The 24,562-nt window shown below is 36.0% G+C and overlaps 1 long non-coding RNA gene across 1 annotated transcript; it reads right to left on the bottom strand.

The window, feature by feature from the left end:
• Nucleotides 1-221: 221 nt before the first annotated feature.
• LOC114282438 (uncharacterized) lies at nucleotides 222-2,449 on the bottom strand. The gene is made up of 3 exons (XR_014329454.1): nucleotides 2,258-2,449; nucleotides 582-821; nucleotides 222-487 (listed from the first exon to the last, which is right to left on the bottom strand). It is a non-coding gene; the product is annotated as an uncharacterized LOC114282438 (long non-coding RNA).
• Between the last annotated feature and the right edge of the window lie 22,113 nt (nucleotides 2,450-24,562).

Below are 24,562 nucleotides of genomic sequence, written 5' to 3'. Positions count from 1 at the left end.
TGCCACTTATATGTTCTTTTCATTAACACTTTTAAAAGTTACAACTAAGCATGCGTAAATGCCTGTAAAAATTGAATCAATTTTATAAACTGTTGAATATTAATTGACACATTCTATATTAATTTGACATCCATTCATCCTGTAATATTTTCATAATAATAAATAAATATTACCACAATAAGATCATCATATCAAGAACAAAAAAAAAAAAAAAAAAAAAATTCAAACCACAATCAATTATTTATTATTGAAATATAAATTTTGTATATTGCAATAAAAATCTCTTGACAAAATTATAAAATATTCTACTACACTAACAAAGTTTAAGTAAAAAAAATTTAAAAGAAAATTATTCCAATCATAAATTCTGAAAAGCCATAGTAATATCCATCTTCCGGAGAGATAAATTATCAAAATAAAATTATTTCTCAAATTCGCAACCTCACTTGTATAAATATTCTCAGCTAGCATCTATAACTTGCGAAATCTGCATCCAAAAGATAAACATATAAAGGTAATTGAAACTATAATAAATTAATATAAATTTGTTAATGAAATTAGTATTTACGAAAAAAATATACCACAAATGGAGCAGGTCAAGCAACATAAGCTCTAATAGCTTGTCCAACTGTTTTGACAAGTCCATATGATCGGATCAAGCTCTCATTAGGTTTGACTGGCACTTGAACATGTACCTCTCAATAGTTAGATCCTAGTTCTTCCCTTTCTACTTCTTCAAATGCGTCTATGCTTTTAAGTACTCTGATTGCAACTGTTTCTGTTGGCCTAATGATACTTTTTAGAATAACTATATCTCCCATCTGTAAATCAAGATTTAACTACATAAGTAATTATATATTTAAAATTAATAAATAATATTTAAAAAATAAACCAGTACAAAGTGCCACAGTGAAGATGATCACAATTGAAAGTGATATGCATTTCTCTAGTAAATAAGCAAGCCAAATGATTTAATCACTTAATTGGTTCACCACACTACAACAAATTATATAAAAATAACAACCGTAAATTTTTAGACCATATCAAACAATAGCTTAAAAAATCAATAACACAATGTAAAGAAATTACCTCTCATTTAAAAAAATTTGCATTTAAAAATTACCTCTATTAAAAAAATTATATATATGTATCATTTGGGCCCTCATTTGACAAATTTGCATTTAAAGTTGTCATCTCATTCATTTCATCCTATAAGGTTGCAATAAATATAACTTCATATATATATATAACTTCATATATACATTTCAATCACTAACACTATAATGTGGGAATTTTAACTAATCTACAAGTTCAAATGGACAAATAATTATTTGATACATACTATCATTGCTTTTGTTGTCTCATTGGTTCCAATCTCCTTTGAAGTGTTATTAGGTGAAATCTAAATATATTTTATTCATATTTCACCTTCACCTTCATTTTCCTTTTTTCTTTTCAAATTTCTCAACTAAACACAATGTAAAGAAACACAACAATAAATTCTGGAAGCTTTGACACAAATTACTCATCTAATAAATAGTACTTCAAAAGAAAATATGGCTACATTTGGTAGAGTTTTTAAACAGTTTTCCGCGTAAGCATCGCAGTAACATAAAACAGGAACAAATTCTCATTAGGTTTGTCGTTCTCTCACTGAAACAGTATTCGGAAAATCAAGTAAAAAATACTAACCAATTTTCATGAAACATCCAAAAATTACCTTTTGTTCTCAGTTTTTCTTTTCCAGTTAGAGTATCAAGATGACCAAAAACACCAAGTTCGCAAAATTTTTAACAATGTTTATAAATTTTTCTTTCTGTCTCCTAATAATTGATTTGTAAAATCTATGCCAAACTGGCCCATATCTCAGACCATAATGCATGTCAATGGATATAGTTTATCTTAAATTTGACATAACTATCTCTATCCCAAATTTTCTTTCCTTCCAAAGAAAAACTAGTCCTTTCATGTAGAAACTGCCTCTTTACATTTCATCCGATTCAAACAAAACAACTCACTACAATTGCAATTGAAACATCTAGGGCAAATAAAATTAACAAATGAGCAACGATTTCGATTTTTAAAAATGGGAATACGAAAAACAACGAATAATCATTGAATATGAGCTAGAATAGCTGATTACATCAAGAAAGCTATAGATTCAGCAGATAAAGAAGATCTAAAACTCGAAAATATTGAAGTTTAGGATGAAACTAGTGTGAGAAATTAGGGTTTTTTGTGGAGAAAATGGACTTACCTTGGATTCGAAGAGTTCAAGATTGTGAAGACCCCTCTCTCTCTCTCTCTCTCTCTTTCTCTACCTCTGCCCAGCGAGGGCTTGTTTCTCGGGGGAGTTTCCACAGAAGAGAGGAGAAAGAGACAGCTGTAAACCAAAACGAGGAACAGCGTTGTGCTCGATTTTGCACTTTGGCCCACAATATTTTGTAGTATTTTCAATTTTGGCTAATCCAATGAAAATTTTCTATCAGTCTCCGAAGATGTTATCAATTCGATTAAATTGGCGTAAAATTTAAAATTAAGAGATAAAATTGAGTTAATTAAAACTATATGGACCAACAAAATGTAAGGATTATTGATGTAATTTACTCAACAATTATAAGCAATTGAAATAAATTGAGATAAATCTGTAAATTCATAGTCAAAATCGAGTTAATTGAAACTACAAGAACTAAAATTAAAGAAACTTTATCATTATACAAGAGAGCAATTTGAAATTTTATTTTTTTAGTTAAGTCATATAAAGCCGTTGATTAATTTTGTACATGTGACAAATACACTTCAAAAAACATGTTATATTGAGTTTAATTTTTTTTTTATATTTATTTTAAAATTTCTGAACATATATTGGCATTTTTTGTTTTTTCAAAAAATGCCATTAGATAGCTTGGAAAGTTTTTGACTTAGTGACATTTCTCAAAATGCCATAAAATATTTATTATGACACTTTTCACCTAATGCCATAAAAGTAACTTGCACCTGCCTAGTTTATTGATATTTTTAAAAAAATGTCATTGCTACTAAAGTTTAGTGGCATCTGTTGATAAATGTCACTAAAATAATTTCTTGTGTTATTCTTTTATAAAATGCCATAAAATTGATGTGACATTTCTTTATTGAAAATGCCACTAAAGCCATATATATTTGTGGTTTTGTGGCATTTTTCTAAAACGGGTCACCAAATATTATTTTTGTGACATTTTTTTTAAAAATATGCCACTAGTGTAGTGCTACTAAAATGTGTTTTTGTTGTAGTATTGTGATATTTGTTTATGAAAATGTCACTAGAGCCTTTTATATTTGTCGTTTTGTGATATTTTTCAAAAACGCGCCACTAAATATTATTTTTATGACATTTTCTAGAAAGATGCCACTAGAATAGTGCCACTAAAGTGTATTTTTGTTGTAGTGAACCAAAAAAAAAATAAAAATAAAAGAAGTAGCTGTTAATGGGGAAAAGAGATGGCGGAATGGTAGTAGATTGGGAAAAAGAAGGGATAGTGATGGATAATAGTAAGGGTACGAAGTGGATATCAACAGCAATGAAGGAAAAAAAAATGGTTAAATTGTTTAAATTGTTCCTTTTTCATTAGTTATAACCAATATATACAAATAGATGGTTAGAATTTGTATTGTTTTGGAAGTTCAAGATTTAAATTAAAATTATTAAAATAATTAGAATTTGATTTGTTATTGAGGTTAAGTGGTTATTTATTTATTTTTTAAATAAAACTCAAACCTAGATTTCATGCTTGGTAAGGGAACCTCTCAATTACTAAATTCTCCCATTTTTGTATGTTAAAAAGTTCGAGGGTTGCTATTGACATGACATTTCATCTAGTTTTTATTTTTATTTTTTTAACAAATTTTGAGCTTCATTGAAACATATTTATTCTAAACGTTAGTTTGTAGGGTTAATTGGTGAAAAGTCTAAACCTATGGAGTCATATGGTTTGATCTAAGGTATAATCTTTTTTAATGATAAAGACACAAAAGTCGTCAGTGTCGAAAAAAGTCATTGGCGGTGGCGAAGTGGACAGATAGTGACACGTGTACAAATAAATGATATTTGGACAAATATGTGACATTTAGATGGATAGACAAATATATATAAGTTTTGAACAAATATGTGTCTTTTTGGACAAATCAATATTTTTTTTGGCCAAAAGAATTGTAAAAATAGACATTTGAAATAGACACTTGGGCTAAGTATTATAGGTTGGGATACTTTAGTAAAAATAAATAAAATATTGTTTTAATTAATTCAATAAATTGTGAGTTACAAAATGTTTTATATCTCATGCCATTATTTAAATATAGTGATTTATTATTAACATTTAGTGTGTTTTAATTATATTTGATTACATATGTTACAAACAATCCTATAAATACCTATTAGCTCTTTTTTTTTTTTTTGATCGGACCTATCAGCTTGTTTGGTTTGGATTTTCAAAATTCACTTTTCAAAAAATTAAAATTTTTTGTTTTCGTATTTTTTTTTGTTTTCATTGAATTTTTTTAATATCCTAAGCAAATTTTTTTTTTTAATTTTTAGATATAAGTAACATAAATACACTTAAAAAGTAAAATATTTGTGAAAAAAATCTTTAGAAAATTCACTAAATACCAAAAATACAAAAAAAATAAAATAAAAATAAAAATAAATGAGAATTCAGTACATTTTTCGTATTCTTGTGCATTTATTGATTTTTAAAATATTTTTTTACAAGTATTTTATTTTTTAGATACATCTAAGTAAGATGCCTCTAAAAAAGTAAAAAAATTGCTTAAAATTTTAAAAATATTCACTAAAAATAAAAAAACACAAAAAATAAAAAACTCAATTTCTAAAAAATTGAATTCAGAAAATTAAAACCAAACGCACTGTATGGTTTTTTTAGAGGTTTTCTACAGGTTAAGAGACAAAATAAGAGATAGAAGATATTTTGAGAGATGAAATATTTTATTAGAGTTACGTACATTTTATATTTGATATTTTAGACAACTCTGGTTTGTGGCATGGTTCAAGGCTCATGATAGTCGTGAATATTAGATGAAAGATATTGTAAGTAACTTGGGTTTTATCTTGGAACTACTTCACGCCGATTGCACCTTCACAAGAGAAGAAAAAACAATTTTAGGACAGGTCACAGCTATATTTTCCTATTCTTGGTGAAAATTGTTTAAGAGTTCTAAAATAATGAGCTCTAATAGCTCTAAAAATACTGTAGCCCCAATTGATGTGATGTTTTACTCTTTGTTTTTTTTTTTAAAAATTTTCAACACTGCCAGCTCATTAGAGCTGGCTTAGTGATCCCTTTTTAGTGGTATGTAGCACCACTGATTCTTGGTTTTCAGTTATATATATATATATATATATATATTATTATTATTTATTGTCATTATTATTATTAATATTATTTTCGGTTGTATCTTCACGGCTCTCATGCCTGAACTAGGCTGTTGTTGAGACTGTTGGGACTATTGAAGGGTTGGCAAGCAGATGGTGAGAGGTTCAGAGGACAACTACCATTTCTTGCTCTCTTTTGAACAACTTGGTGGGTCATCTGGTTTTTCCAAATCATCGAGTTTTGTTGCTTCACCATCTGTTGTTGTTTCAATTGCTGAAACTACAACAATTCAAACAAATCAATCATCATAAATGAGATATAAAAATTACACAGCACATAAAAATAGGATTTATTAGGGCTTACTTGGGCGACTTGGAGCTGCTGGTATGAAAGAGACTGCCGAAGATTTGGGTTATGGTTTTTGAGAAGTAGAGAGACGGGACTAGGGTTTCGAGATAGACCCAAAAGTCCTCTGTTCTTCTGGTTATACCTAGCACCCTCTTCAGCGTCGGAGCGACGCCAAGGAGGATGGAGATTGTGTTGGAACAATCTTCTGTGTAAATAAAAAAATTAGAAATAATTCAAACAAAATAAATAAATAACATACCGAATTTATTTCGTTGAACCGAATAAATAACTTAAGACCAAATCGAGTGTGTGACACTCTGTTCTTAAGACAGATTCGCCCCGCTAAGGTGCTTACGGTTGAGTGGCGTCTATCTCCCATGATACAATGATCTTCACAAATTGTAGTAGCACTCCAAACAATTTGTTCGTCGAACTAAACCTTGTGTTCTAATACTCTCTTTAATTTATCCTAAATCTAATATGAAGAATAAATAATGCGAAGAAGAAAATTGGACAGAAAAAGGACTTTTGCAGACTCACTTTATCAGATCGATTTCTTTCATCCTTGAGACTGTTGGAATAAGGCTCTTATTTATAGGCCAACCCTGTGGTCTGAACAGGTATGAAAATGGTCAAGAGGTGCTATAGCAATCCGAACAGGTGCACTTGTTTAAATTAAACAAATTTTGACCGTTGAGACCAACTTTTCAAACAATTGAAAATTGTTCCGTTAGAGGAACTGTTTGGAACTTTTATTTATTAATTAAACTATTTAAAATATATATATATATATATATATATATTCATATAGGCGGAAGCACAACACATTAAAATGTATTTCATATAAAATAAAACTTTGCACAAACATTAAAACATATTTAATATAAAACTTTGCAAAACTTTGTAATTCAAATACTGAAAATAACTTACAATTACAATTGTAGCAACTGCAAGGATCTTAACTAGGGTCAACGAAACAAACTTAAAAGGAACTCAGAACACTCTGGTTTTCTTCTAACAAGGAAAGAGAAGAAAAATTGATGAATGTCTGATTGCTCCCAATTGATTACAATATATAGAAATAAAAAGCAAAACAGAGAGCATGTGACTGGTGAAAGCAGCTGGCAGGATATGAGTCAAAGTAGATGCTGTCGGTTGCTTTCGGTTGATTGATTGACCAGATGAGCAGCTTTAGTAAAAGTTGATTGGGTGAATAGTGATGGTGAACAGTAACTTTTACTATTCATCACTTTCGGTGGAACATGTGAATAAAAGAATCAATATAAATACAAATTGGCAGCTTTTCTCAAAAGAGTATTGACTGAAGCTAATTTGTATCTATATGGAATCCTATGTTAATTAGGCAAACGGGTCTTGAGCATCTTGAAACTCTGGACCTGAATATTGATTAGTTGATTCTTCAGAAGAGTGTGCACTAACTGAACCTTCTTCTGAATGGTCGGAGCTGGAAGTAGATTGGGCTTCAGCTTGATCTGTAATTTGTTGGGCTAACTGGAGCAGTTCATCTTTAGATAACTTGGGCTTGACCTTTGATTTAGCTTTGGGCTGAGCAGGAGGAGAAATGGGCTTGGCCTTTGCTTTGGATTTTGATTTGGGCCGTGAGTGGTCTTTGGGCTGGGTAGGAGCTGCGAGAGCTTTGGACTTAGCCTGGGATTTTGATTGTGCTGACTGGGCTGTTTTGGATTTGGGCTTGGAACCATTAGATGAGGGGCTTCCAAGATTGATTGGAGGAAGGCTGGGCTGACTTCCTTGACTGATTGCAGCAGTTGGGATCTGCCGGGCTTTAACCATTGCAGGGGTTGGAGCACATTGATCAGAAGGAAATTCTTCATAAACAATTTCAAATATGCGGGGCAAATTGAATTTAGCCCACCATTTGACGGAGTGATGTCGAATAATTATGTTACCATCAATCCCATAATGCCATTTGAATATCCAAGGGATTTTATACTTGGCTATAAAAATTAACAATAATGGGAAAGATCTCTGATGAGTGGTAAATGGGTAAACAGTAGCAAAATAGTTGATTAATTCAAGCAGATTATCAGGGAGGATCTCTGGAATGGCACCATAGTGAGTCCACCATCTCAGAAACTAGGAAGGTAATTCAGATTTGAATTTTTGATCAAATGAAATGAACCAAGAGTGACTAAAGGTTTCATTTTGGTACAAGAAAATCTTGAACCATGCATCAATGTAATCATGGTAATTATACTGAATGGAATGGCCAGGTAAATCTCGAAGCTGATAAGGAGGACCCCATTCAGCTAGGGAAACAATGTTGTGAATGTAAATGGAATGGTACAGAATCTTGTAAGCATAGGTGCGGTCTTGGATTGGTTTAATCAGGATTGATTGGTGATGAAGTAAAATATCTTTATAATAGGAGAGTGTTTTCTCCGGATGTGAAAGGGTGAAATGGCATCCAGGACCAAAATAGGATTTAGCAATATCATTAATGAGTTGGCTTTTTGGGTGACTAGGTTCTTTGTAGAACAAGTTAGTAATATGTGATTTGGTGTATTCAGTTCTGGATGACCGGATTGGGTTAACTGGGAATGGAGTGACGGAAACTGATTGATTAGAAGCAAAAGGATCAGAAGCCAATGCAGAAGAGTAATCAGGGCGATGAATGTTACCAACAACTTGGTAACGGTTAACTATATCAAGAGAGTGTGATTGGGAGGTTGACTCCAAAGGAGGTGGAACAAGAAGTTGATTAGGTTTACTGGAAGAAGTGACCAAAGCCTTTGAAGGAGGCCTTGGGCGAGACATCTGTGAAATAAGGAACAGTGGTTAGCAACCAGATAGAAGATCTAAATAATTCTGGTAATAATGCAAATGATTAAGGTAATCAGCAAGTAAATGGCGACGAGCTTGAATCTGGTGGTAATTGATATATTGGGCTCTTTTAGTAGTTTTTCTGGCTAATTGGAGACGTTGGATTCGGAAAGTAACTTGGTGTATCAGGGTTTGGTAATGGATAATGTGGGTTTTAATATAGGCAATATGTGGAGTAGCACTCATCCCTTACCCCCCTGTAAAAATTCCCGGGTAAGAAAATCAGGCAAGGAATTTTGACAACCAGGGATATAGGAAATATCAAAATCAAAAACACTTAAAATAGCTTGCCAACGGGCAAAAATTTGTTTACTAGCAAGATTTTGAACATCTTTTTCCAAAACATATTTAGCAGATTTGCAATCAACACGGAGTAAAAATTTTTGATTTAACATATCGTCTTGAAATTTTTGAATACATAAGACAGTAGCTAAAATTTCTTTTTTAATAGTACTATAATTTAATTGTGCTTTATTTCAGACACCAGAATGATAGCGAACAATTTGTTCAGAGGACTGAGGAGTGACTTGCTGAAGAAGAATTCCACCATAACCAATGTCGGAGGCATCAGTTTGAATTATTTTGAAGGAATTTTCAGTGGGAATACCAAGACAAGGAAGAGACTTGACATATTGTTTGACTTGTTGAACAATAGAAGTATGAACAGAAGACCAAGGAGGAGGATTGTCCTTTAACCTATCAAAGAGAGGTTGACAAGTTTTCCTTAGGTCTTTGTAAAAGTCAGCAATGTAATTGAGGGATCCTAAGAACCTTTGTAATTGGGTTTTATCCAGAATTTCATCAGGGAATTTGGACGCAAATTCAATGGATCGACTAATGGGTAAAATAGTATTTTGATGAATATCATATCCGAGGAATCTAACTTTAGTTTGGAATAATTTAATTTTAGGAGCAGAGATGACAAGACCATGGCTTTTAATTGTATAAAAGAATGCAGTTAAATGTTTCCAATGTTCACTAATGGATTTGGAAAAAATTAATATGTCATCAATGTAAACAATTGAAAAATGACTAAATGGGTTGAATATGTCATTCATGATATTTTGAAATTCACTAGGAGCATTTTTTAAACCAAATGGCATGACATTCCATTCATATTGGCCAAAGGGTGTGTTGAATGCGGTTTTATATCGATCCCTAGGATGGATTTGAATTTGCCAAAAACCGCTTTTCAGATCAAATTTACTAAAAATAACAGCTTGACTAAGGCATTTGATTAAGTCTTTTTTATTTGGGATAGGATATCGGATCCATTCTAGAACAGCATTCAATGGTTTATAATTAATGACTAAGCGAGGGACACCTTGTTCTTATTCAGCATTTTTATTAACATAAAAAGCAGGACAAGACCATGGTGATTTACTTGGACGAATAATGTCATTGTTTAATAATTCATTAATTTCTTTTTTACACATTTCAAGTAATTCATGATTCATTTGAATTGGTCGGGATTTAGTGGGAATTTGTCGTTCATCAAAATTCTTAATATAAGGTAAAGTAACTACATGCTTTTTCCTATGCCAAAATGCAGTAGGTAAGGTAGAACAAACTGTTGATTCAAGTTTTATTTTAAAATCATTGATGTGAGAAATAAGAACTGGATCAGTTAATTGTTGGTCAATGCGTTTGTAATTAATTTCTTCTTTAAGAAAATTGATATGGCGAGTCAGACGGCTAATTTGATGGGAAATAGAACAATCTTTTAATTGATTTAATTTTAATAGTTCAGGAGGAGATAAAAATTTAAATGTAACAGGTTGACCTAATACATGGGTAGTGATTCCTGTACTAGATGTAGTAAAGGGATATAATAAATATATAAATGGGGAACCTAAAATAATTTTATCAGTCATATTTGTAACTAAAACAAAATAGGTTTTAAAACATACATTATCTTGACAAACATGAACTTTTGGTAATTTGTATTTGATATGCCTTTTAGTACCATTAGCAGAAGTTAATTTCTCTTGACATTTTTCATAATATGTAGTAGGAAGTAAACCTTCTTGGATACAATTTAAATCAACACCAGTATCAATTAATGCAATTAATTCTAATTCAAAATTATTAATAATTATTTTTATTTTAGAATACCATTTTTGAATGTAAAGCTTATTAATTAGACTTAACCGTTTTTCTTCAGGATTGTTAGATTGAGAGTGGTGTGATCGATTATCAAATATCAAATTATCAGGATTGGTGGTATCAGAATCATGTTCAGATTCATGTGGAGATTCTTGATCATTATTTTGGAAATTATCTAGTTTTTTAGTAAGTTTGAAAGTAATAATTTCGTCTTCTAATTTTTTATCTTTTTGTTGTAATTCTTTGATTGTTTGTTTAATCTGATTGATTTCCTGTTGGAGGTCTTGTAATGTGACTTCTTTTTGTTTATTTTTAAATTTTTCTAAAGTTTTAGATAAACTAATTATGGGTTTGTCAAACTTAGGTTTATTATCGGAATGAATTAATAATGATTTTAATTTATCAGTATATTTTTGTTTTAATTTTGGATCATCTAATTTGCTAATTAAGTCAATAAGGGCAGATTCTTCTTGAGTGTTTTTGGTAAGAACAGTAATTTGTTTAACTGGTTTACAACAAACATCATTACATCCGATATTAATATTGTTATCAGAATCATCAGTAGGTGATTGGTAATCAAATGAAGTATCAGGATGATTAGAAGAAGAGGAACTGCTATTAGAGTGATTTAGTTGAAAGATTTCATACAATTGATTTTTGGAATTATCATCAATTTGAAGTTGATTAACTTTATCTTTTAATTTGTGTTTTTCTTTACATTTATTTGAGTAATGACCTTTTTGACCACAGTTATAGCAGGTAATATCTTTGGTTGATTTAGATTTTGGGTGTGATTTAGATTTATAAGATTTCTTTTTAGGTTTAGTATAGAATTTATCATTGGATTTAGAAGGTGAATAATTCTTTTTATATTTACTAGAATATTTGTATGATGATTTATGTTTCTGTTTGGAATATTTGTGTGATTTCCTACGAGAGGGTGCAACAGGAGGTAGACCATATTGTTCACAGAAATTGCCTAATTCATATTTGGCTTTATGTTTATCTTTATTAGCTTTTTGAGCAAGTTTAAGATCAATACACATTTTTAAGCCTTCTTTTTGAATAGTACTAATTATATCACCATAGGTTAAATTATCATATTCTATAACACCAGTGGGTTGGCTAAGAACATCTCTGATTTTATGAGCAAATAAACTAGGTAATCCATTAATAAATTTTTCTTTCCAAAATGATTTAGTACAGTCTTCGCGTAACATAACGCGAGAGGTGAATACATCTTTATACCATCTGAAATCACTTAAAGTTGGACAGGTAAGATTACTTAGTTGATCATGGATGCGAGAATATATATTTGTGGGTGTACCAATAAAATGGCGAACTATGGTATAAATTAATTGATTAATTCCGTCAGGGTGACAACATCCTATGGATTCATCAAAGATAGGTAAACCATTTTCATCAGTTTGATTCACATAAATGATGGAATCACGTTGTTCTTCAGTAAGGTATTTTTCCCACCAAGATTTAAGCATACCAGTAAAACCAGAAGTAAGTAAGGAAACAATTTCAGGTTGAGAATATTGGGGATAATTACTGAGATAACTATTTGCTACCATAGACAAATGATTTAATTTGTGAAGGATTTGATCTTCACTGAGACCATTAATATTCCATTCGTATAATTTTTAAGCTGAAACAGAAAATTGATTATTAAAATTAGTTTCTTCAAATTGGAGATCAGGTGGAGTAGGGCGAGAATACCAGTTTTTGGTAGCGTGAGGATTAACTTTGGGATAATGAATTTTATTAAGATTGGAAGATTGAAATTGTTGGGCTAATTGATTTATTTCATGATCAGTAGTGTCAGTTTTAGATTGATCAAAAACAGTGTTGGTCATAGGCTGTTGATTTAAAACAGTAATACCTTTATCTTTAGATGTAGAAGTATCATTGGGAGTTAACTTAGTAAATAAGTGTTCAATGGCTTTGACAGTAGATTGATCATTGGTAATTAGGCTAGTTCGTTTAGAACGATGATTAGGGAGATTAAGTAAGGGTTGATCTAAGGATTTAGTAGATTTGGTGGATTGTTCGTCTAAAGTAGTTTCTAATTTATCTAACTGTTTACCAATAGTTTTTAAATATTGATTAGTATAATTATTTTGTTCAATAATTTTTTTAATTTCAGGGTCAGTACCAGGCAATTTAAAAGGAGAGGCTGGAACTTCAGAACCTTGGTGGTCAATAATTATATTTTCTAAAGGAGGATGATTAGAACTAACAGAGGTATTAGGAGAAGTTTTCCATTTATGTTTTGTGATTGTGTTAATCCGTTTATAATATTGATCCATATAATCAAAGAAAGATAATTCAAAACCATACTGAACCATAAAATCATACCATTGCCTAGTTATTTTGGATTGTTGAGTAGAATTATATTTAGCACGATAAGCATGTCTTTTAGTTCGATTTTCTTTGGATCTAAAGTCAATAAGTAATTTATCTAAATCAGGAGTAAAATCCTTTTTAATAGTCATTAGTTGAGGATTCACCGGAGGTATAAATTCTTCGAAATCAGTTTGAGTTGGGGAAATGTTTGAAGCTATGTCTTCGTCGGGTAAATGTGTGGGAGTAGTATAAACAGGTTTACTAATTTGGGAAGTGGTAGAATTATCAATCCCTTTTAGTTTATTTTGGGACGTTTGGTTAGTTTGACCAAGATGGAGTTGGCTATTTTTTCGAAATAAAGGAGTGTTAAATATTTCATCGTCAGTGGTAATTTTAGTAGGGACACTAGATGTACTATGCCTAGAGGATTGACTTCGATTAAATTTAATTCGGACAAAACCATCATTATATTGTTGAATATCTTGAATATCTTGTATTGAGGATTGTTGTTGATTGTGTTTGTAATTCTCATTGACAGTAACCCATTGTTCAGGTAAATCGATATTCTTCCATTCAATCATTTGAGGAATATTAATATTGGATTCGCTACTACTACTACTTTGTATTAATAAAGTTTTATCTTTGGGACTTTTGTGTAGAGCATGAACATTTAAATTAGTTTGCATACATTTATAATGAACACGATAGATTAAAGAAATATTATGAACTTTTTCTAACATTTCAGTGAATGAACCATGTAATTGAATGTTTAATGTTAATGCTTTGAGAATATGTGGATCGCGTAAACTAAGTGTAAAATCAGGAAAACAGTTAAAATGTACTGGACCTTTATGAAGACCAGTTTCCATCATTCCCATTAAGCTATCATTGTAATTAAGGAAACGAGCATCTCGTAAACATAATAAGACAGAAGTGTTTTTACCGACTATGGTGAGAGGTTTGACACCAACTTGAATTAAGCCAATATGCATAAAATTATAACCATTGTCTAAATGTCTCTTGATTAATTTTTGATCAAATAATTGGCAGGTTTCCTTTGGTTTTTCTAAAGCATAAACTTGTTCAATAGTTTTAACACGAAGAGTAACTTTAAAAACATTTTGTAAAAAAGTAGTTTTATAAATTTCTTTGATTGACAGTTTGGGAATATTCCATTCAGCATTAATTTTATCATTTTGTATTTCAACATCTTCTTCATTTATGACTAATCCTTGATTAGGTATTGAGGGTAAAGTTGTTGACCTAGAACTGACTGATGAGTTACTTCTGAATAATCGACTCATTGTTGTGTTTAATTAATCAGTTTTACAGATATCTTAATACATACCCTATTCTTGTCAGTTTTACCTCATACCTAGTATACATACATACCCTATTCGGAAGACCCCTAAGTCCAACACGGCCTAATTCGAAGGACTTACTTAGGACAGGGACGAAAGTGGGTGACTTAAACTAGGTGGATACAACAGACTGATCTTGTGGGTGATTAAGATGAACTGAAAACAAGATTAATCAAATAAACAATAGAGAAGATTGACCAGAAGTAGCAAAGCAGTTAGAAACAGGATACAACATTACGTTAATATATATATATATATATTAAACTATTGAAATAGTTTAATAAATAAAGGAAGAGATACAAACTTTAGGAAATTACTTAGGAACCCAAAATTTGAATTTAGAATTAAATTCCCACAATTACAAATTTTAGGAAACCACTTAGGAACCCAAAATTTGAATTTTAGAATTAAATTAAATTCCCACAATAATTTTTATTATTGAAAAAATTCAAATGAATTTTATCTTAATAAAAATTAATGTTAGACCCGAAAACGACGTCAACTTCCCATTCACTCATAAATGATTTTTGACGTTCCGTCTTCACCTCTTCGGACCCACCCCGAACAATGTTTGGGGCCCACTCAATTTTGGGCTCAAAAGTCGACCCAAAATATGCCTTATAAAACACCATTTTTCCAACAATCCCCTACATGAATGGAATTTGACGGAGAGAAAATGCAACAACATGATCTAATTACAGAGAGTACATAAATTGGCAATATTCTGCAAATGATAGGTAGCTTTTGGCTTTGAACCTTCCCTTGTGAGACACTATCGGATTTACTAGCTAACTAGTGAACATGATGTCTTGAACTGTTCAGCCGTTTGTGTAAACCAAGACAATAGAACTCACACAATACATTCCCAGACACAGTTTAGTTCTCACTATTGTGTTCATTTTGGCCTTGAACAACCTGATCTTTCATGAGTGCTCTAAAGACTTGTAGCCCTTCACAAATCTAATAGAACCGGCCTAGTTCACACTCACATAGGTGATTCTTATGAAGAGTATCCTGCCATACTCCACTAGGTTTACCTAGATTTAAGAATCATTAAAATTTTACTTAACCTCAAACACTGCAGGCATCATTATTTCATCATAGAAATGGGTAGGAGTTAAACTCCCCAATGATCCTTCTGAGTCATTCACAACTCGGTTGTCCCTTTGAACCTAGATCTTGGGATCTCCAGTCAACTAGGTTGGGCTGCCGTTGTGGTAACTCTTATTTAATAGGCTTAAGTCCCATTCCTCTCGATGAATTCTCAACTAACTCTCTTGCTAACCCTTTGGTTAGTGGATCCGCTATGTTGTCTTTAGACTTAACATATTCTATAGAAATAATTCCATTAGAGAGTAGTTGTCTTATGGTGTTATGTCGACGACGAATGTGTCGTGACTTACCGTTATACATATGACTCTGTACTCTACCAATTGCTAATTGATTATCACAATGTATGCATATAGCAGGCACCGATTTTGGCCATATTGGAATATCTTCAAGGAAGTGGCGAAGCCATTCTGCCTCTTCCCCTACTTTGTCTAAAGCTATGAATTCAGATTCCATAGTAGACCTAGCAATACAAGTCTGTTTGGAAGGTTTCCAAGATACAGCCGCCCCACCAAGAGTAAAGACATACCCACTGGTGGACTCGAGTCTCTAGTATCCGATATCCAATTTGCATCACAGTATCCTTCAAGTACTGCTGGATATCTAGTATAATGAAGCCCAATGTTACGAGTAAATCGGAGATATCTTAGAACCCTTATCATTGCTTTCCAGTGTTGTACTCCCGGATTACTCGTATATCTACTTAATTTACTTACTGCATAAGCTATATCTGGGCAGGTGCAGTTCATCATGTACATTAAGCTTCCAATAATTTGGGCATACTCTAATTGAGAAATACTTTCCTGTACATTTTTAGAAAGATACAAATTAACATTTACAGGAGTTCTAGCAAGATGATCATCATCTTTGCTGAATTTGGCAAGTATTTTCTCAATGTAATGAGATTGTGACAAAGCATATCCTTCTGATGTTTTGATAATTTTCATACCAAGTATTACATCAGCAATGCCCATGTCTTTTATGTCAAAATGTTTATTCAACATTTTCTTGATAGTTTTAATCATGTCAGTATTACTACCAATGATAAGCATATTATCTACATAAAGACATACAATGACATAACCTTTGTCTATGTTTTTAATATAAACACATTTGTCACACTCATTAATTTTAAATCCATTTGACATCATTGCATTGTCAAATTTCTCATGCCATTGCTTTGGCGCTTGTTTTAAACTATATAATGATTTAACCAATTTACACACTTTCTTTTCTTTCCCTGGAACAGAAAACCCTTCTGGTTGTTCCATGTAAATTTCTTCATTTAACTCACCATTTAAGAAAGCGGTTTTAACATCCATTTGATGAATTTGTAGATTGTATAGAGATGCAATGGCAATTAACATTCTAATAGATGTTATTCTAGTAACTGGTGAGTATGTGTCAAAGTAATCTAGACCTTCTTTTTGTCTAAAACCTTTGACTACAAGTCTTGCCTTGTATTTGTCTATTGATCCATCCGCTTTCAATTTTCTTTTGAAAATCCACTTGTACCTAAGAGGTTTACAACCTGGTGGCAAGTCCACTAATTCCCAAGTGTGATTTTGCAAGATGGATTCAACTTCACTGTTGACAGCTTCTTTCCATAAAGGAGCTTCAGGACTGGACATAGCCTCTTTAAAAGTTAAAGGCTCATTTTCTAACAAAAATGTTAGAAAATCTAGACCAAAAGATTTTGATGTTCTAGCACGTTTACTACGTCTAGGTTCTTCTTCCTCTTTTTGGTCTAACTCTTACTCTTGATCATGTTCTTGATCATTACTAGTTGTAGACACCCCATTTTTGACCAACCTTAAGACTCAGACGTCACCGATTGAGCGCTTGGTGATGTTGCATATCGTGCTCGTTCAGAGGTTTCAGAGTCTTGGCCGCGAGCCTTGCCTCCGGACTTCCGGACTCTTTCATGCTTTGCCTCGATTTGCGAACCAGGCTCTGTTTTCTCTGTTTTCTCTTCCCGAAGGGAGGGAGAGGTCTCGTAGATCATCTCTCAGTGGCCGTAGGCTACATTTCATGGTCGTAGGCCATTTTGCTCGTTTGGACTCCGGTTTCCGGTTTTTCGAAGCCGTTGGCCGTGTGCCTCAGTTCGGGATCGCTTAACCACCTCCGTTTGCTCCGATTTTTGGCATACATCTTCTTTGCTCCCTTTTGAGGGACACTGTGGATCGAGAAACCAACTTCGTGGTTGAACACCACTTCCGGTGCCTAACAGTCAGTTTTCGGGGCCTCGGGCTGTGCGTTTCGGCCCCCGAACCTTCATTTTGCATCGGTTTGGGTTCATTTTTGGCAGGGACCTCTGTTTCATTGTTAGGAAGGTCGTAGAAGGGCGGGAGGCCAGCAATTGTTTAGACAACCAGTTTTATTCCTCCATCGCTCTCCGTCGCCCGTTTTTCCTCACTCGAAAGCCAATGTTGACCACCCTGAGGCCACTTTTTCTTGCCCCAAACCACATATTTGTGTTGTACACACCTGGGAGGCCACCAATATCACATGGCCGGCCAGTAATTCTGGTTGACCCTTTTGAACCCCTCCTAAAAGTGGCATTTTCTCTCTCCTGGTTCACTTTTTTCAGTTTTTGACTACATGGTTGTGTTGTGCACACATGAGAGGCTCCTTTTTTGGTATGGCCGGCCATTAATCCTCATTGAGCCTTTTGACCCTTGGCCGGCTGGCCATGGGGAGAGCCGGCCGGCCACCTGCAACCTCAATAACCAGCCAGCCATGATCCTCTCTCCAGGCACATTACAAAAGTGTGTTCTGTTTCCCCCCAGAATTTGTATCTGGAGGGCTACATTTTTGGGGGGGAAACTTGAATTCTTTCCCCCCCCCATTTTTTCCCCATTTTCTCCCCCTTTTTGTCTATATATCAGACCCTCCATCTCTGTTTGGAGGGTTACAAAAATTTCCCCCAAGCCTCTTGCATTGATCCTTCCTCTCCTCCTCTTCCAACCCTCAAAACCTCTCAAGTCCTACCCCCCCTTTCTACACCACCACCTAGCACCACACCACCACCTCCATTCTAGCCACTTGGAGCTACTTTCCAGAGCTGAGGAGCACCATTTCTTGTGCCAAGAAGTTGTCAAAGATTGGTCTACAAGGGTGAGCCTCTCTTCCCCTCTTTTGAGTTCATTTTTGCATGCTTTCTTAGCCATTCTTGCTTACACTTTTGGGCTTTGACCCTAACTGAAAATAGCATTTTTTTGAGCTCTTTTTCATGTTTTTTTAAGGGCCTCTCACTGGTTGAGGCTTCCTTTTTGCACTTGCTTATTTACCTCTCTTGTATGCCTATTTCTTGTGTAGTATTTTTGGCCTACGAGTAAACTGTTTTGAGCTCTGTCATAAACTGTAAAGTGGCTTATTTTGAGCCCTTATTCAACATTGTTGAAGGGCTCATCACTGTTTGAGGCTTCCATTTTCTACTTGCCTTTATATCTCTCTTTTGGCCATATTTTTGCATGATTTGTTAGCCCCATTTTTTTTGCATTTTTGGACTCTGGTCCGAACTATAAATGGCCTTATTTTGACCCCCTCTTCATGTTTTATCAAGGGTTTTTTGCTGTTTGAGGCTCCCTTTTTACACTTTGTGTTTAAACCTCTTTTTAGGCCTTATTTTGCATAGTATTTTAAGCTTATTTATTCACTGTTTTGGGCTTGGTTGTAAACTGTAAAGTGCTTCTTTTTGAGCCCCTCTTAAACTTTGTTGAAGGGCTCTCAGCCATTTAGGGCCAGAAGCTGCTAATTGCTTCATTACCTCTCTTTCGGGGCCATTTTTGCATGCTAGTTTAGCCCTATTTGTGTTCATTTTTTGGCCTTACTTAAAACTGTAAACATGCTTTTTTTGGGACTGCCTTGAACCTGTCTTCACACTTCATGTTCAAATAATGCATGTTTTGTATAGCTATAGGCCATTGCGTGTGCCTAGTTTTGCATTTCGGGTTCATTCCGTGCATCGGGTACCATATTGCCATGCTTCGGGGCTGTTTTGGGTCATATTTTAGCGCTGAAATTTGCATGATAGTATGCCATATTCCATGCCTTGCCATGTCTTGTTAGAGTGGCATTCGTGCCTTAGGTTTGGTCCTCGGTTTGCGTGCATGTGTGCACGTATTTCGAGTGTCTCATTTTCATCTCATGGCCTCTTATGTGAGTGTGGCTGAGGTCCACTCATGTTGGTGTAAGTCCATTGTGCCTTGTGTATGCCATTTCAATTCATAGCATTGCGTATGCTAGGTTGTACGTTAGCGCATTGTGTATGCCATGTTATCTCGTGCATCGTGTATGCCATTTCATAGCATTGTATATGTTAGGTTGTATCTTAGTTGCATTTCATGCATATCATGCATATTTCATCGTCCTTGGGATAGGAGTTAGCCCGAGCACGGGAAACGAGGGACGTTTCGTACTTCAAGTGACGGAACGTGTCTCAATTCCCAGTCACCGGCACTTCGGATTATCCATGATGGAGTTTAGGTTTTGTTGTGTTTATATGTGCATTCATTTCATATTGAGTCGTGCAATTCGACTCCTCGGCCATCATGCATCAATATGCGTGATTGGTGGCACGAGGATCGAGGACTACACTCCCTGAAGGGTAGTCATGCATACATATGTGAAAATACTTTGCCATGCCCCTCTCTTGCTCTCTGTTACAGCAAATCAAGAGTCAGCAGCCTTCCGGAGCTTGGTACGCATCCCAAGAACAATTCCAAACAGAGGCTAATTGAGGCATCGCAAGGGATTTCCGCGCAAGGCAACCCGAACATGCATCATTTATCATCCGAAGCAGCGTCGAGGCAGTCCCTAGCTTGCATGCTAGTTTACAGCTTATCCTAGTTTAATTTGTTAATTAATTAGGATTTTGTAATTATTTGGACTGTAATATTTATTCGGGACTGTATATTATTTATTCGGACCCTCTACGCGAGGGCACAACTGTAATAAGTGTGCGTGTGTGTGATGTATGTCTTCCAACCCCACGTCTTTCTCCCTTTTATTTACCCGCTTATGATGGTTAGATTAGGGCATGTTTCAATTAGCATACAGTATGATAGCATGTTTGCATTCATTCATCTGTTTTGCATGCACCGGGCTCGGCGCATCATACTAACTGCATTGTATTTTCAATTTCAAGTTGAATACATGTTAGCTGTAGCATTTCATATGCCATGTCTAGAATAGCCGAGCCTGCTATAGTTGCACTTTTGCATGTGTTGCATTAGGCATTTCTGTATAATTAGGATCATGCATGGATTTCTAATTAGCTTCTGTTTTGGCTTGGAGTACTCGGTAAGTTTTATGCTTTAGCATCCTTGCATGCATGTGAGTGACTGCCATGAATAGCATGCTTACCATGAGGCTATGTGCTTATGTGATATAACTGCCTGAATGCCTGTGGGTGAAGGTTGGGTTATTTGAATTGGAATAATTCATCAAATGTGTGTTTTAAGCCCACTCGATAGTGGCAAAATCATGTTTTTCTAAGCCCACCCCCGAGGGTGGCAAATCCATGTCTTAGCCTACTTGCGGTTAGTACCATCAAACCATTTTTCAAATAAACAAACATGAAATGTTTTGTTCCAATTCAGGTGATCTAATCTATACTTGTATGCTGTGCGCATCACATAGTAAATCTAGGCTAATAACCAGAATAAGAACGCATAATGTTTTCAAAAATAGATATCATGGTTAGTAGAGGCCGATCTTTGATCGGGCGAGCGGGGGTGCTCACGAAGTGACCTTCCCCAATCGTACCCAAGTTCCCGAGCCGAGGCAACTTTGGTGATGACGGACACATGGCCTTAGACAACGAGTCAGGGTTTCCTAAATTTTCCAAAATAAAATATTTAGGTGGCGACTCTGTATCTAGCAAAGCAGTCCATGTTTGGCACTTCTTTCAAAATCTGTTTTCTCAAAACGATTTGCCGGATTTGGACTCTTTGGTTCATATTTAGAACCGTGACAATTTGAAAGTCCTGAGCTGTAGTGAGCCCAATATCGAACGGAACGGGGGGGACTCGTTCCTCCCCGGGGCGTTCGGGGACGTTTACAGTTTCTGGCGACTCTGCTGGGAACTTAGAGAACTTGACTCGAACTCATGATATCTTGTTTTGATTACACTTATGTGTTTCTTTGCATTGCGTTTGCATTGGTGCGCCTAGGACACCGTGTTTGCCATCTGCTATTCCTGAACGGTTTGCCGGAGGCTTGTCTTGTCAAGGCATGACCATAAGGATGACCGGTTGTGGGCTCTGCCAGTATGGGAACACAAACCCCGATTTTACCAGGGCACCCTTTTTGACCATTCGACCTAGTGCATATTCGGATCCATAGTGACCATTCCAAACTAGGACAGGTTGCTTACCCATTTATAGGTTGTTTGAAACTGCTGCGTGCGTAGTGAAACCCTAGCTCCTGACAAAATAGGACAGGGAAAAGCCTACCCCAACATAGGGGTGTTTTGGCTCTCAATTATCTGTTATATGCTGTCAGAGTGTGTCTCTACAGGGGTTACATATATCAGTTTATGAGTTTGGGGCATCAGGCCTGCGGGCATCAGTCAGTATTTGAGAATCAGTTATCTGCGGGTATCAGAGATTCAGTTTTGGGGGCAGTGATTCAGGGATAATAATCAGTGTTGGAGGACAGTGTGTATTCAGCTTGTCGAGCGTGTGTTGTTATGCCCGGCTGTGTGTCATGCATTTACTTTAAAGCTGTTATGCTGTCCGTTTATCTGTTTATTTCTTTCCTTATTGCTTTATTTATCTTTTTACTAGGGCAGTTCTAGCACAATTGCTTCCGACCCAGTAGATATTCCCCAAGCACTTTGGACAAGAGGTCGTCGGCTCAATCGATCCGAGGATCTGGTTGACGGACAGCCAGTGTTTCATTCTCTACCCCCAGTTGTCAGAAGAAGGCCAAGAAGACGCAATGTGTCTGAGCAGAGGTTACCAGAACAGTGGTCTACCCTAGCAGTGAACAGTCGGGCTGAGGTTTTAGTTTCTGCCATAGAAATACACATACCCGTCAGTCAGCAGGATCAACAGAGTGTAGCCAGAATGGAGGAAATGATGCGCCAGCTCCAAGAGAGCATGAAACAAATGCAGGAGGACGCCGCCCGCCAAGCAGAGTTCTTTAGACAACAGGCTACAGTCATGGCTCAGCAGGCCGAGCTAATCACTAGACTGCAACAGCAAAATGCAGCATCGGCCTCACATCAAGTTCCTCCTCCACCAGGGGTCCCATTACCCGAGCAAGCACCTACTATCCAGAATGCTCTGCCAAACACCCAGAACACCTTACCCAATATCTAGAACATCCAAGAGGACACGGACCTTCCAACGGGGCCAGCTCTGCCCCCGCTTCCGCCTCAACTGTCCAAAACCCATACACCTAACCACCCGGACTCTCCCTTCGAGTTCGAAATAGACCATACAGCTCTGAAACTGAGCAAGCTCGAGAAGCTTTTCAAGAAATCACAAGGAGTAAAGGCTATTCCGGATATCGAGGACGGATATACCGATGTGGCCGTAACTTTGCCAGATAGATTCAAGATGCCGCAGATTGATCGTTTCGACGGATCCGGAGATCCCATGGTCCACCTCCGGTTATTCTCAGATATACTGCGGCCAATGGGCCTAACCCGACCACAAAAGCTTTCGCTGTTCGGCCGAACCCTGTCGGGTGTGGCCGCTATCTGGTACGCAAAGTTAGAAGATGAGGTAAAAAGAAATTGGGATGAAATGGCCGAGGCCTTTGTCGCACAGTACTCGTACAACACCCAGATCGAGATTACAACTCGTGATCTCGAAACGACAAGGTAGGAGCCCAAAGAAACTTTCTTAGATTTCGTAACTTGGTGGAGGGCGAAGGCATCGATGATGACTTTGAGGCCCACTGATAAGGACCAAATCAGGATGATTGTGCGCAATCTCCAACCAAAATTGATGCAGAAGATGATTGTTCTCCCCTTCTCCACCTTTTCAGATCTACATGAGATGGGGGTACAAATCGAAGATGCGATAAAGCAAGGTCTGATTGACCAGGACAGGGAGCAACCCCAGAGAACATTTAACCGCAACAATAACGCAGGCCCGAGTGGCGCTGCAACCGCAAGAGCTTCGGAGGTCAACATGGTCGCCACCATTCCCCCTCCCCTTCCAAGGCCCATGGCAGCCACACCCTTCTCCGGTGCATCCGGAAGTAATACCCAGACCACTAAATACCAGCCCAGAGGCCAAAGAACCTTCACCCCACTGTACATGCCTTTGTCTAAGGCTCTGGGGGTCTTAATCAAAAAGGGGCATCTAAAACCCCTAGAGCCGAGGCCATTGCCAAATCCACTTCCGCCCTCTTACAACCCAGCCAAGTACTGTGCATATCACCAGCAGCACGGTCACGATACTGACCAATGTTTCAGGCTGCGTCACGAGATTCAAGACCTCGTTGACAAAAATGTGATTTTGCCGCCAGAAAAACCCAACGTCACAACCAACCCCCTCCCTACACACAACCAAGCTCCACCTCCCAAAAGAGTCAATCTTATCCAGACTGGGGTCATGTCTTACGATCCTAGCATCTATATTACTCCTACCCATCTACCTAAGCTGGAGGTGCTCCTTCCCGACTGCACTGATTTCTTGTGCATGTTGGACATCTCCACAACCCAACCAGAGCCGACGGTGGTGACCATCGAAGATGGGGCAGGGCAGACTTCAGGAAAGAATGGGATTGTTCAGTCTGGGATTGAATAGAGTTTTGCTGGGGAAGTCTATGATCCAAGTGAGTACATCCTATCAACAAGCCAGATTGGGCTGGGTATAGAATTGCCAGAGAAGGAAGAGCTGTGTGTGATCTAGGGGGATGGATTTGAGCAAGGGGCAAATGATCTGACAGCTGTGGAGGAGGACTTTGCCAACCTACAATTTTTCAATGACCAAGAATCAGGGGGCGCGGCAGTCAACTGGTTCGATTATGAGGAATCAGCAGAGGCCACTGGATGGCTGGATGATCAACCAGATGTGGTGGAAGAATCCCAAC

This window comes from Camellia sinensis, chromosome 5 (genome assembly GCF_055761805.1).
Source record: "Camellia sinensis isolate YWXY chromosome 5, ASM5576180v1, whole genome shotgun sequence".
NCBI classification, from domain to species: Eukaryota; Viridiplantae; Streptophyta; class Magnoliopsida; order Ericales; family Theaceae; genus Camellia; species Camellia sinensis.
Note: the sequence above shows the minus strand (reverse complement) of the source record. Positions and strands in the feature narration are given on the sequence as shown.